This window comes from Mastomys coucha, unplaced genomic scaffold (assembly GCF_008632895.1).
Source record: "Mastomys coucha isolate ucsf_1 unplaced genomic scaffold, UCSF_Mcou_1 pScaffold12, whole genome shotgun sequence".
NCBI classification, from domain to species: Eukaryota; Metazoa; Chordata; class Mammalia; order Rodentia; family Muridae; genus Mastomys; species Mastomys coucha.
In genome coordinates, this window is record NW_022196894.1 from 1,167,718 (window position 1) to 1,182,540 (window position 14,823).

Sequence of the window (14,823 nt, forward strand, 5' to 3'; positions counted from 1 at the left end):
TTTTTTTGGCTGTGTAGCCCTGGCTGTCCTGGAACTCACTCTGTAGACCAGGCTGGCCTCCCTCAGAAATCAGCCTGCCTCTGCCTCTCAAGTGCTGAGATTAAAGGCGTGTGCCACCACTGCCCGGCGCTGTAAAACTTTATTAGCTGTGTTTAGGTTAATAACCATTTTCTTGTGACAAGGCTTTTAATGGAAAAGGTTATTTACCATACTCATTTTGGTAAGCTCTTGTTGCTATTAACTTTTTAAAACTTTATTGTTTATGTACATATGCCATGGTATGTGTGTGGAGATCCAAAGACAACTTTCTAGAGTCAGTTGTCTCAATCTACCTTTATGTGAGTTCTGGAGTAGAACGCAGGTCATCAGGTTTGCATGTTAAGCATCTTTACCCACAGAGCCATCTCTCTGGCTAGCCATAACTTCTGACTAATAAAAACATCTCCTTAGCTAGGTGGTGGTAGTGAGTATCTTTGATACCAGCACTGTGGAGGCAGTTCTCTGAGTTTGAGGCCAACCTGGTCTAAAGAGAGTGTTCCAGGATAGCCAGAGCTACACAGAGAAACTCTTGTCTTGAAAAACCAAAACCAATCAAACAAACACATCAAATCTACCTTTAAACATAAAAAAAGAATAAAGTTAATTGTTACTAACTTTCTATTTGTGCTGCTCTGTGTAGTGGTAAAGACTGGTGCAGGTCGGTGCCCCTGCCTTGATCCAACTCAGGCTCCAGTGCTTGCTTTCTGCCTGATTCGGAGGCTTCCATGCAAATACAAGTACAGTGCAAAGTCAAGGTCTACTACTTACTGTCTTTGCTCTACTAATAAGAGAGTCTGACCTCCTGTCCTAGACCTCACGAAACTCTCCTTCCAGGCTGCAGAAAACACTTCTGTTCTGGAAAGACCCCACTAGACTGAATGCAGGGTCAATTCTCTACTGCCAAAGAGACCTAGAGTCTTAGGTTTCCCTAGGGAAATCAGAGCCTGTTGTTGTTCTACCTGAAGAGCACCCCAGGGAGGCACCTGCTGCTGTGCAAGCTTTTTAAATTAAACAAGCAGGTGAGACAAGGACTCTGCATCAGCCTTATGAAATCCAGCTCCACCATTATCTGGCTCGACATCAGAGCCCTGGTTAACTCTTTCGTCTTCCTTTCAGAATGGAAGAAAGGTTACTAGAGGGTGTACAAAATGTCCTCTGCTAGATGGCAGGGGTTAGCCCACAAGAACACTGAATAAAAAGAACCTGTTACATGAGCCTGAGGTGGTGGGTGTACATCTTTATTCAGTAAGCAGAGGCAGGTGGACTATAAAGCAAGTTCCTAAACGGCTAGGGTTCTGCACAGAGAAACCCTGTAAACTGTGTCTCTCAAAAAAAGAAAAAAAGAAAGAAAAAAGGAGAGAAAAGGAAAAAGAGAAAAGGAAAAAAGAAAAAAAGAGCCTGCTACTTTTCTACTCAATAGGAATCAATGCCTCTATCCTGGAGTTATTTGATCCCTGATCATGGTGCCTGTGGTCATCTGCAATGACCTCATTCAGACACATTCAGACCCTAGTCTGAGCAGCTCACCCCTGTGGTATCCATTTCCAAAACAGCAGAGGTCTAGCCTCTGTGAGAAATCCTCTAGATTGCTCTCTTGTTGGACTGCCCTCTTAAGATGTGGGGACTTGCCTAGAGCTCCCGAAATCAGCAACACCCCTGGGAAGGCATTCTACCCTGGATCCAGAGGCACAGAAGTGTGGTGCATATACTGTATAGCTGCATTCCTAGGATCATCTGACTACCACTGGCCCTTCACATAAGTGGTCCCCTGTGGCATCCATGGATTAAGACACCAGCTGGCCTCAGACGGGTTTCTCTGTCTCTGGGAGTAGGTGTTTGGCATCTGGCCAGTGGCAGGGCACTCTGCTTCACCCATGGCCTCCCATTTGCTGAACAGGGCAGGAGGCCATGCAATGTGATAGGTCATTACAATCAGGGGGCACTATGACCCTTAGTGTATAATTGGATCAGACTGAGCCCTGGGTAACATCCCATGGCTGCCCTATCCTGATTTCCCAAATACTCCAAAAGTACGTTTTAACATACGCTTATGTGATGGCCATATGAGGGAAAGCCATGTGGGGTAAGATCCAGGTGGCTGGTGCTGCTCTTGGAACAACTAGCAACTGGTATCACAGCTGAGTCAGCACTTATCCCAACAACTACTCAGTGGTCCCATTAAAAACAAAAACCAGAAGAATCAGTGTTCTGGGGTCTAGACCCAGCCTTGTTCAAAGCCCAGAAGGGAGGCTTGGAGGAGACAAAGTCCAACAGGCAAAGGAAAGAAAGGAAATAGTGACAAAGGTGGCTGTGCTGGCTAGACACGACATCAGCCTTGAGGCTTGCAGGAAGACCCAGCTACAGGGACTACTGCTAAGCTCCAAACCTTAGATCTCAAGACACAGCAGGTCAGGGAAGACAGTCCCAGACCGTCTAAGGCTCATGCTTCTGAGATCTCAGTGGCAGAGCACTTGCTTAGCGTCTGTCATGGTTTGAATATGTTTGGTCCAGGGAATGGCACTATTTGGAGGTGTGGCCTTGTTGGAGTAGGTGTGTCACTGTGGGTGTGGGCTTTAAGAGCCTTGTCTTAGCTGCCTGGGAGTCAGTGTTCTGCTAGCAGCCTTCAGATGAAAATGTAGAACTCTCAGATCCTCCTGCACCATGCCTGCCTGGATGCTGCCATATTCCTGCCTCGATGATACTGGACTCTGAACCTGTAAGCCAGCCCCAATTAAATATTATCCTTTATAAGACTTGGTGGTTATGGTGTCTGCTCAGAGCCATAAAACCCTGACTAAGACAGCATCCATGAAGCTATAGGTTCAGTTTCTTGTAGTGAAAAGTAAAAACTCAGGAAAGCTGGAGCTACATAGTAAGATCCTGTCTCAAAAACAACAGCAACAATGGGGGGAGAAACGACAAAACCCCAACTAGCAATGGAGCAGAGCCACCTTCCTTTCTTGCCTGTCAATGGCATACCAAGAGCATAGGTCTTCCTGGCACTCTAGCAGCAGCACAACGGTTGAGGCCTACACAAATTCCTTAGTCTCTGACTTGTTTTGGAAAATGGTGTTCTTGTGAGGCAGAACGAAACTCCACATGCTGGGCAGAACAGGCTTTACACAGGTAACAAGTAGTGGTTATTTCAGAAGATGTCTTTAATTCAACTACTATGCAAAGAAACATCATCCATTCCTAATGAAATCAAAGCTATGATTATGTCACATTGAAAATAGTAGTGACAGATTGTAAGAATGACAGCCTCACGAAGTAGGTGGCTCAGACAGCTAGCTGCACCCAAAGCCATCCTTCCTGTGTTTTTCCTTCTGCTATGAAATCAGTGGATTAACTAACTCACTCCAGCCCTAATTACAGGTCCCATGACCATCTGACTAAGCTCTGGTCAATACTGGCCTTAGTGCCTGGACCATGGGAGGCATCGATGGAAGTAAGCTCAGCCTAGACCACAGACCCTTTTCTCCTTCCTGCTGTCTGGGCTATAAGACATGGTTACAGTAGTGCAGCAACCATGGAGAAATGTACTACGTATGAAAGATGGCTATGGAGACTCCAACTACCTCTAACTGTTCCACTGATATATAAACGTGTTTTAGTCGTTTATTGGTAAACAATTTCCAGTTATTAGAAAAGAACTATATTAAAAATTAGTGTTACTTGGGCCTAAAGGTGTATATCTTTCCAGGAAATGAACTATCAAAACACTTCTATTAACTTTCCAATTGAGCAGGGCAGTGGTGGCGCATGCCTTTAATCTTAGCACTTGGAAGGCAGAGGCAGGTGGATTTCTGAGTTTGAGACCAGCCTGGTCTACAGAGTGAGTTCCAGGACAGCCAGGGCTACACAGAGAAACCCTGTCTTGGAAATACCCCCCCCCAAAAAAAACCCTTTCCAATTAAATGGCTTTCTCCAGGTGATAGAATATAGCCTGTTAGGGGTAAATGCTTTTTATTGTTTAAAAACAGACCCCAGCCATATCTAATGATGGTATACAACTATGCTGAATGCAAACTTTCCAGTATGGCTGCTTTAAGGTTACTATGCACTAAGCTCTGTAAATAACCCTAATAAATTCAGTGGTTACCCAGAATAAACTTTGGTAGAATCACACCTTGGTTTGTTGTTGGGACCATGTGAGTGGGTAGACATTATTTATTTATGTCTTCCCAAGGAAAGTAATTTTATCAACAGAAGCTATCATGGGCCTCCACATTGAAATCCTCTCTCAAAAAAATTAAGGGTACCAAAAAGCAAAACAAAAAAGGGCACAAAGAAACAAAATAATAACAACAAAGGGTTAGTGTATGTAGTTCAGTGTAGAACACTTGCCTGATATGAGCAGGGTACTGGGTTCAATCACCAGCACTATATACAAAAAAGAAAGACAACCAGAGGCCCTGGAATGAGGCCACACAATCCTAGCACTCACTTCAGTGTGAACACCTGGCTGTAGAGGCTGCTGCTATTGTACAGGGAATACTAATGGAACACTCATCATGATGACAGATGCCCATCATGGGGACAGAAAGGAAAGGCTCAAAGTGAATGCAGGTACACCAATATCTCAGGCCCACACCATCTTCCTCTCCACCAAGCTCTGTACAAACCTGCAGAGCCAGGCACTTATTAGTGTGTAACCAGGCTAGGACTCCTACAGCTTTCCAGAGACAATCTGCTAGGCAAGAAACAAAGAGAACACTAGGCATGGTGGTGCATATCTTTAATCCCAGCACTCAGGAGGCAGAGACAGGTGGAACTCTGTAAGTTCAAGACCAGCCTGGTCTACATATATTCCGTCTCAAAGAGAGAGAGGAGGAGGAAGGGGCAGGGTTCTCAGAGAACCCTGGTAAAGGCTCAACCTCTCTACAATTGTGCTGGGAAGATAGCCAGTGTGTTTCCATCTCCAGCCCGAGAGACCTGCTCAATCAGCATCAGCCAGACTATGGACATCTAACAGTGGTCCATCTTCCACCAAGTCTCAGTGGAGGCAAGCCAAGAGGGGCAATACCACCGCTGGCCCTGACCATCTCTGGCTTGTATCAATGAATGTACAGTACAAGCACAACATGAAGCCGGGCAGTGGTGGTGCACACCTTTAATCCCAGCACTTGGGAGGCAGAGGCAGGTGGATTTCTGAGTTTGAGGCCAGCCTGGTCTATACAGAGAAACCCTGTCTCAAAAAACAAAACAACAAACAAACAAACAAAAACAACAACAAAAAAAGTATAACATGAGAAGGAGGAAGTGAAAAGAGAAACAGAAGCCAAATGAAGATGAGACTAGTGGTTCCAAACTTACAAGTAGGTATGACTTCTAGGCCAAGATGAGGACAGTAACTGTGCATTGCCATCCTAATGATTTCTCACCAGTGCTCTTACAAACTCTTTTCACTTCCTGTGACCTCAAAGGAGGGGCCACAAGGGATAGGTTAATTCTACTTTTCTGGAGGTAAGTTGTGCTTCCAGGTATATTCCACTTTGAGGGTAGCAATTCCCACAAGCAAAGATATCTATATGTATTATCTTGATGTTCAGCCAAAAAGGATGGCTAATTCCAATGCAGCTACAAAGTAACTGCATTCACACCTAAAAGGACACCTATCTACTTTTAACAAATATGGAAGACAGTATGGACTAGGATCTGAATACAAACAGTTAAGAACAGAGTGATCCTCCTTCAGTGGTGTTTTCTGGATAGTGAGATCTTGAGAGGTTTGTTTATATATAAATAAATACAAATGCAGAAGCCTTTTACTTTTGTGTAGATTCTAGTGTTTCTATGATGAGCACTAGCTCCTTCTTCAAATGCTCAAAACTGTCAAATATTATTATTTTTCAAGCCAGAGAGGTACCTCAGACTATGAGTGAGTTCTAGTGAAACAGGGGCTTCTGAGAACTCTCCCTTTCAGATGTCACAAACATCTTTTACTGCATCTTCCTGGGTTTTGTAGAGTAACTCCCATCTCTCTTCTGGATCACAGCCCTAGGGCTTTGGGCAAACTGTCAAGTTGGCTAGGTCTTGCATGGAGAGCCAGCAAGTCACTTGATAGAAGAGGGCAAGCAAGCAAATCCCCGAGGGACACATGATACACTAGAGAGTGATGAGATTACTGGGCCTGAGGCAGGCGATGGTTGGTTCGGAGTCAAGAACGCAGCCTAGGCTGGTGCTATGCCCTTGCTTTGGTCTCTGAGCTGTCTCTGTGCTCAAGAGCTTGCTTCTATATATTCTGCTGCTGGCCTAGGACACAATGGAAGTCCACATAGGAGAGGAAATGAAGAGCAAAGGATGGAAAAGGGGCTATAGGTGCAGGCACAACCAGAGATAAACAAGTTGTCTGCACCTGCTCCAAGGCAGGCCATGGTGACTGAAAGCTAATTTTAGGAACACCACAAGCCTAAAGACCCATCTCTTAGCCACCAAAATGGAACCTTAGGGGGGAAAAGTCCTGACATCTGCCTGCAGTGAACTGACACAAAATAGCCTCTGGATTATTTTAACTGTTATTCTGACCAAGGAGAACACACAAACCCTGGTGTGTAGTCAAGTCATGTATTTATGGCAGCCATAGCCACCAGGTGCAAGTTTTTTGTTTTAAAGATTTTTATTTTTTATGTGTATGCATGCCATGTGTGCTCCGATGCCTGAAAAGAATTATAGATGGTTTTGATCCACCCGGAACTAAACAACCTCTGGGTTCCCCTCTTTCACACGGCTCACTAAGTGCTCACCCTTCAAACTCTGTCTCACAAAATAAGGTGACATCATCTTTAAGATACTGATCTCTCACTGCCAGGCGGTGGTGGTGGTGGTGGTGGCGGCGGCGGCGGCGGCGGCGGCGGCGGTGGCGGCGGCGGCGGCGCACGCCTTTAATCCCAGCACTTGGGAGGCAGAGTCAGGCAGACTTCTGAGTTTGAGGACAGTCTGGTGTACAGAGTGAGTTCCAGGACAGCCAGGGATACACAGAGAAACCCTGTCTCAAAAAACAAAAAACAAAAAAAAAAAAAAAAAAAAAAAAAAAAAAAAAAAAAAAAAAAAAAAAAAGATACTGCTCTCTCATGTAATAGGACCATTCCTCTATTATTCTAGGAAAATTTCTGCTTTGGGAAGATAAGCTACAGAGATGTGCGACTACTAATACTAGACTCTTTGTAGAAGTCACAGCAATAACTAAAAGAGGAGAAAATAGCATACAACACAGCAGACCTGAGCCAGACCTCAACAACTCTTTTAAGTTGCTGTCAACTGCTTTTTCAAGAACAATTTAAAAACAGAACCCTGTATGTTAGCATACACTTTTAAAAATGGTATTAAATTCTGTAAGTTTGAGGCCAGCTTGGTCCACTTTTCCAGGCAAAGCAGGACTACACAGTGAGACACAAGGTGTGACCCCAAAACCTGAGAAATGTGTCTAGTCCTGGGTCACAATGGAACCTTATCAATAGCCTGCCCTGTGGATCCATGCACAGATGTCAGCAAAAGCACCCAGGAAGAAACAAAACACAGCAATCAGGAAACAAAACACAGGGAATCAAAGTGGAAGGCAAGGCAACCAGTATTTTATATGCATTATACAACACAGCAGAAGCTGAACCAAATTCCTATTACTTGAAGTAGACATGGGACCCTGGAATGTTCATTTATCAGCTGGCACAATAGCTTTGGATTTGGGAAATGGGAATGTGGTCACGTTTGGAGCTGTCACTGGCATGTGTACATTCCTCTTCAGATATCTCACCTTTCTGGCTAGAAAAGCATCAGAGATAACTGAATCTGAAGTCTGTGCTAACAATCACTTGGGTGTCAAGCACTTATTAAGCAGGAGCCATGTGAACTACTGGAGACAATAGTAGAGCAAGCAGAAGCAGCAGGTTGGGGAGTGGGCTCAGGAGTGATGTAGCTATTCTGGCTACCACAGCTGACAGAGCAGGCCTCAGCTGTCCTAACAAATACCCAACACACCTGTGCTGCAGCCCTCCAGCTCTCTTGTCACACACTCCAAAAAGTTCAAAGTACACTGGTTGCCCAGTATGACGGTCCAAGTGTGTAAGTATTTGGATGGTGGAGGCAGGAGGATCAGAAGTTGAAGGCCAGTTTCAACTACATAGAATGTCTGAGGATGTCCTGGGCTGTATAAGATCCTGTCTCAAAAACAGTAACACCACTCAACATGTGAGTGGGTGGGGTCCTCTGCATTTAAGTTTACCTGGATTCGTGGTGCCATGAACAAGAAGCTGAAGTCTCACTGCCTAGCCCTTGTTTTTCCTACGAAAGCAGGGCTGGAAAGAAAATGGTAAAGAAAACGAAATGTCTCCTTGGGCTGCAGGCTCTCTACATTTCTCAAAGCTCACAGGCTATTTATTCAAGAACCTTAAAGGGCAGTGTGACCTCATGAAGTCTTTGCTCTACTAGCTTATTTTAGAACGAATCCAATGACTATACACCTGAGGATTCAACTCTCCATTCAAAACTGTATTTTGAGGGAAGAATGCATATACCATGGTTCTGTGCCTTCAGAGCTAGTAAGCTCACAGGAAGAAAACTGAAATTCAGGCAGTACCTGATTTTACTCAGCCAATAAACACTGTTTGCTATGTGTCAGACACTTTCCAAGGCAATCTGGGTGGGAGACATTTCCCTTATCAGATTGGGGAGAGGGAAGTATAAACAGAGAGGTACAATGATGGAGGAATAAGAATTAGGGAAGGAGTCCTACAGAGCCTAATTCTACACAGAAAAGGCTTCACTGAACATGGAACATTTCAGCACAGGCAAAGGTGAATTACATACAGTGTGGGGGAAAGGTCCAGGCAAGAAGTTACATGCAAAGGTCCCCAGAGCAGACTGGGCAGAGGAGATCCCAGGGGGCTCCCACACTGAGGGCAGGGAGACAGGCAGGAGAGCAGTTGGAATAAGTTAGGAAATGGGAAGGAGATCAAGTTGTCCCCGTCTCCCTTTGTACTGTGTGTGTACCATTATCAAATAGGCAGCTGTTAGGGGAAGAAACCTACAATACTAGCAGTGAAGGGTATAGTTCCTTTTTGTCCAGATTGAGGCCACAGAGGAACAGGTCATAGTATGGCTAATCTCCAGGCCAAACAGGTAAACCATGCATATATGGAAGCCGAGCTTGACAATACCAAGGGCCAAAACTAAGGTTGGATCCTTGAGGACACAGAACACCTGGGAAATCTGAGAGCTGAGAAGTGATCATTAGAGTTCTTCAGGTCTGAGCATGGGCCAGTTATATCAGCGAATCCATCATTAGCTAAGTTTACTCTTCTAAGTGACTATTTATTCAAGAGCCAAGACCCCTGACTCCTTAATTCAGATAATTCACTGCACCCGAGAGTGATAACTCAATTCACAGTCCCAATACTCAGATAACTATAGACCCACCTGGGGACCTGGACCAGAAGTTACAGAACAGGCAAGACCAGCAGGTGGCTCTAATCACCAGGAGAGGTCTGTAAGCCAGGGACCTGCAGGACAGTCCTAGAACCAAGGCATTAGTTACTCCCAGCAGAGGATCAAACACTGTGCTCAAGAGCCCAGACTGGTACTTGGGGACAGTCTCTCTACAGCTCATAAAATATGTATACTACAGTTTGGCTGACATTCCTAGGCAGGATTTCCCTATCTAGGAGGTTTATTTCTATTTGCCACACCCCAGTCAGCAAACTAGATGGGTGAAAGGGAGTTCAAACATTTTCCTTTTTCAAAATTACAATTTACTTATTTATGTAATATGTGTGGGCTCATGTGCCATGGTATGTCTGTGGAAGTCAGAGGACAACCTGAGGGAGTTTGTTCTTTTTGTTACTTGTGTTCTGGGGATTAAACTCTAAAGTCAAATGCTTTTATCTGCTGAGCACCTTGACAGCTCCCATTTTTTTTTTAATGTGTATGGGATTTTGCCTGCATGTATGTCTGTACACTGCATTCATTTAGTGTCTGAGGAGGCAAAAAGAGGTGTAGGATGCCATGGAACTGGAGTTACCACAGGTGCTGGGAATTGAACACAAGTTCTCTGGAAGACTAGCCAGTGCTCTTAACTACAGAGCCATTATTTCTCCAACTGTGATAGTTTAAAACATTTCCTTTAAACCTTGACCAGTATTCTAATTCTATGGTTAATTACCAAAACAAAACAAAACAAAACAAAACACTAACAAACAAAAAAATCCTAACTCATCCGATGACTGTTTTGAGAGAAAAGGTAATGTTCAGCCCTATGTCCCGAACCTCCTTCAGTCTACTCCAGCCCACCCACTCCATCTATCTGTACATACTAAATGAGTCTATGAGATTTGGAATTAACCTCCCTGGACACCCTATGCTAGTCCTAACACAAATACCCATTATCCTCCACTCCAGAGGCAGAGCATAGCCACAACGGAGATAGATGTCACTGTCTTCTTTCTCAAAGTGCCTTTATTTACAGCCAATATACAAAACAAGAAAGAATGCCACTTCTTGAATCACAACCAGCTGCAAGGAGGAGTAACCACAGTGAGCCAGGAAAGCCCCCACTTCTGCAGCCTCCTTCCCTTTAACCCTGGTGTTTTAGGATGTGAAGGCCTGCTTTGTGAGTATTAGAAATTCTTGCTGTTTCTTCTGCTAGAGGGGCTATACCTAGGCTTCCTCCTAGAGCAGCCTTCCTAATGCTGTGTAATGTGGTACCTCATGTATGGTGATCCCCCCCCCACCATAAAATGATGTTTATTGCTACTTCATAACTAATTTTGCTACTGTTATAAATCAAAATGTAAACACCTGTGTTTTCCAATGGTCTTACATGACCCCTGTGAAAGGACTGTTTGATACCCAGAGAGTCACAGCCCATAGATCCACTGTCTTAGGCAGATGCAGGTGACAAGTATGAATCAGCAAAGAAGCAACAATAAATAATAAAGGACACTGTGTCCTTTCCGATTCCCCCAACTCTTAACGTCACTGAACCATAACAACTTCTCATCCAGTAGTATACAACTCTTCTCAAACACCACCCGAACAACACTGCCACCTTGCTACCTACGTCCACTGTGTTCCTTCTAAATCCCAGGCACAGCACACAATTGGATTCAGAAGTTTAGTTGAACTGGACACCTTGTAGTTAAGAACTGAGAAGCAGCTGGGTTGCGGCAGCAGTGTCTTCAATCTCAGCATTCAGGAGACAGAGGCAGGTGGATCTCTGAGTTGGAGGCCAGCTTGGTCTATAAAGTGAGTTCCAGGACAGCCAGGGCTAAACAGAGAATCTCAAAAAACCAAAAGGAGGAGAATAAGGTAGAAGAGGCAGAGGAGGCAGAAGAGAAAGAGGAGAAAGAAGAGGAGAAAGAGGAGGAGGAAGAAGAGGAGGAAGAGAAGAAACAACTGACAAGCTAGATCACCCAGTGGACAGACCTATAAGGGATTCTCTGCACTCACACATCAGGAGCATGGTGACAAGAAATATTTTCTTTAAAGAAAATGCACTACAACTGCTTTCAAGGGAAGAATAACAGCATTTTTGGAAACTGAAATCCCCCTGCCCATCTTTTGGGTTCAAGCAATCAATCCTTCCACCTCACCCTTCAAAGTAGCTGAGAATGCAAGGATGCACTGCCAAGCTATTTCTTAAGGCTTCTTTGTGTTATGCAGTTTCATGTTTTTTCTTTGTGTATCATGAAGGAATCGGAATCTTTTCAGCACTTATCGTAGACGCAGGTTTTCATCTGGTCTGGGTGCTGTTCTTTACGTAAGTGTAGCACATGAGGTTCTTGGAAGGGAAATGGCTCATAATAAAGCTTCAGAGTTACAAAGAGGAACCTTCGGTGTAGTCTGCCATCTCCAAGCAGGAATACTTGTCCCAGGACCCTATTGTCACCACAGTTGTCTGATGACTCAAAAGAGAAGCATCAGGTAGGCCCAGGGGGCCACAGGCTCAGAACTGGGAGGGGGCTGTAAGGGAGGCTGAACCCATAGAGCGGTCACCTCTGTAGTGGGATACCTACCCTGCAGCCTCTCCTACAAGACACAGTGCCTCCCAGAAATGGGTCCATTTCTACTGTGTACAATCTACTTCTAAGTCCCCTCACAGGACAAGAAACCTCCCATCCACACTTCCACCTCCCACCCCAGGAAAGACCAAGCACACTGGAGAACTCCATACATGCTGACACCTCACTAGAGCATCTTTACTTACAAGACAGACACCTTAACATAAATGACAACACTTTTACTGTCTCATCTCCCAAATTGCATGTTCTTTACATTTTCCCCCTCCGAGTAGAGTTTCTGAAAGCAGAGAATCTCACAGAATCTGTCTCTTGGACAGATGAAGAGGGTGTGTGACAGTGTGGTGTTCATAGCCATGGAGCCAAGTACAAAGGCCTGTGGGACTCAAAGCTGTGACTGTGAGGTCACCAACTGTGCACTTCAGCCCTGTTCTAAAGCTTAAAAACACCCATAGCACCAGCAGGTTCAAACTGGGCAAGCTTGGGATATACAAAAGAGCCAAGAAAACAAGGCCAAGGGCTGAACAAGCAGACAACTCACTTTAATTACTGCCAGCATAATCTGCTGGGACAACCAGGCTTCTGGGACACATTCCATCTTCTCTCTCTCAAAACAGTTTTGTTCCCTGAAGTATTCTTTTCATATTGCCTCTTTCTTCTGCTCAGCTACCTTAAGTCTTCTCAACATCCATGTAAAGTTCTTTCCTGGTTCTAAAGACACATCCTATAGAAACCCTCCAAAACCCTCTGGATCTTCAGGACTGGGAGGCAGACTGACTTTCAAATAGCCAAGGTTAAAAAAAAAAATCAATAAGCAACAAGGTTTCTAAGTCTAGTTAATAATATGCAAGCTTTACTAGGAATGGAAATATACTGTTATCTGCAGTGTACTTTGGCATGCATGAAAATAAAAGACTGACAGATAGGTACACAATAAAGAACGATATTAATTGTATATTCTAGGTGGTAGTCCACGGGTGTGCACTGTGAAATTCAACAGTTTTTGTATGCTTTGAATTTTTCCTAACTAATGTCAGGATAGAGGAGGTCTTTGAGACGGTGAATGACCAAAAATATCTTTCTTATTGTGAGCAGAGAGCAAGAAGAGCAGACATGCTCAGCTCCTTCTTCCCACCCACTCTGGTCAGCACCAACAAGAAGCTAAGGACCAGCCAGAGCAGTCCTATTTGGCCCGTCCAGACAATACTCTGTTTGGAGTACACTACAAAACTGATACAAAAACTACTAAATGCCCTCTCCCCAAAGCCCCTGATCCTTGCTCCTGAGACACAGGTTCTCAGACCCAAGTGTGCGCGAGAATTTCTGGAGAGCTTACTGAATGCAGATTTATGGGCCTTACCCCATATCCTGGGGTATGGGGAAAGGCCAGGTCTTTCTGATGCAGAGGATCCTGCCCGGCTCACTCGTCTTCCTTGACACCTGTTGAGAGGCCCCTGGAGACCCACCACGGTCCTGGATGGCTTGGGGCTTCGCCAGCCCCCCGCCTTCCTAACGTCCTGCCGGAGCGTCACGTAGGGCCAAGTCCAGACCTGCAAACCGGCGGGGGAAGGAGGGCGAGGCGGCCTCCTCCAGGACCGCCAAGGTCACCCACGGGTCTCTGAGGCTTGCCTCAGGGATCCTCCCCGACCCATCGCCGTTCCTCAACCCTCCATACCCCGAGGAAAATGGCACATACAGCCCTTCCCTTACAGAACTGTAGAAAGGCGTGACAATCACCCGAGTGGGCTGGCCATCCTCCGGCTGATAGCCCCTGTCTGCAGGCCCAGTCGCTCCGGGCCCTGAAACGCTATCCCTCGCAGCCTCACAGCTGCAGCCACACCGAAATCAACTGCCCCGTGTCTGCGTGGCGTTTCAGAGGGAATGGACTCCACCACGCCAACCTAGCCCCGTTTACCTTGGAATCCAGGAGCCCTGAGCCCGCAGGGACGGAGATGCGCAGGGGTCCGGCCCGGTGCGCCGAGGAGCCCCTCTACCCGAGCGCTCGCAGCACTCGCCGCCCCCGCACGGAGAGGACCCTGGACTTTGTAGTCCTCCGGCGCACCCGCAGCATTCCCGGAGACGGGGCCTACAGCTCCCGGCACCCACCGCGCAGCGGAGGGGGTGAGGGCGGGGCTCCGCGGGCTAGGTCACGCGGGCCGAGGGTTTCGAAGGCCAGCCCCCCGCCTCGGAGTGTGAGAGGGGTCCCACCGGAAGCCGCCTGGAAGAGGCTGACTCACCGTCGGTTCCGGCCCCTCACCGGCCAAGTGCTGCGGCAGGAACGGCTGCTCAGCCTGTTGCTGTCAAGAGGAAACAGGAAGGCTTGGGAGAAGGCCCAAGCTCCTGGCCTCGCGCCTTAGGGCGGGGCTTCGCGCCTCACCGTAACGAGCTTGGTTGACGTCCGCGGAGGCCCGTTGCGGGTGTGAGATGAGCACGTGGGAGTACTTCAGGCCTTTCAGCGGGCGGAGAGGCTGGAAAGGAGGAGCATGGCGGTGCTTGAGCTCCCTCAGGCCAGCCAGCCGCGTTGAGCACCCGGCGGGTAGAGGGAGAGCGACCACCCTTGCCCTAAGCTGGCCAGGCGTGCATGAAGCTGGGAACCACACCAGCTATCCCTGCCCTCACACAGCTTCCGCTCTGACAAATAAGCTACAAAATACCCAGCTCCTCAAAGGGGAGCAACAGGATGTCCCAACAGAATTATAGTGTTGCCTCTGGGTAGGGAAGGTAGGAAAGGCGATAGTGGAGTGAGGTGTGAAGTAAAGAAAGACTGGCGTGG

The 14,823-nt window shown here is 46.4% G+C and overlaps 1 protein-coding gene across 3 annotated transcripts in view; it reads right to left on the minus strand.

The window, feature by feature from the left end:
- The window catches only part of Cdip1 (cell death inducing p53 target 1), a 24,334-nt gene extending 9,914 nt beyond the window's left edge, over nucleotides 1-14,420 (minus strand). The window contains exon 1 of one of the 3 annotated variants that reach the window (XM_031361172.1): nucleotides 14,288-14,420. The gene's annotated coding sequence lies outside the window, so the exon portion shown is untranslated. Of the gene's footprint in view, nucleotides 1-13,410; nucleotides 13,615-13,965; nucleotides 14,147-14,287 lie in introns of those variants that run through there. The other 2 variants (XM_031361163.1, XM_031361180.1) reach the window with 2 other exon arrangements.
- Nucleotides 14,421-14,823: the final 403 nt, after the last annotated feature.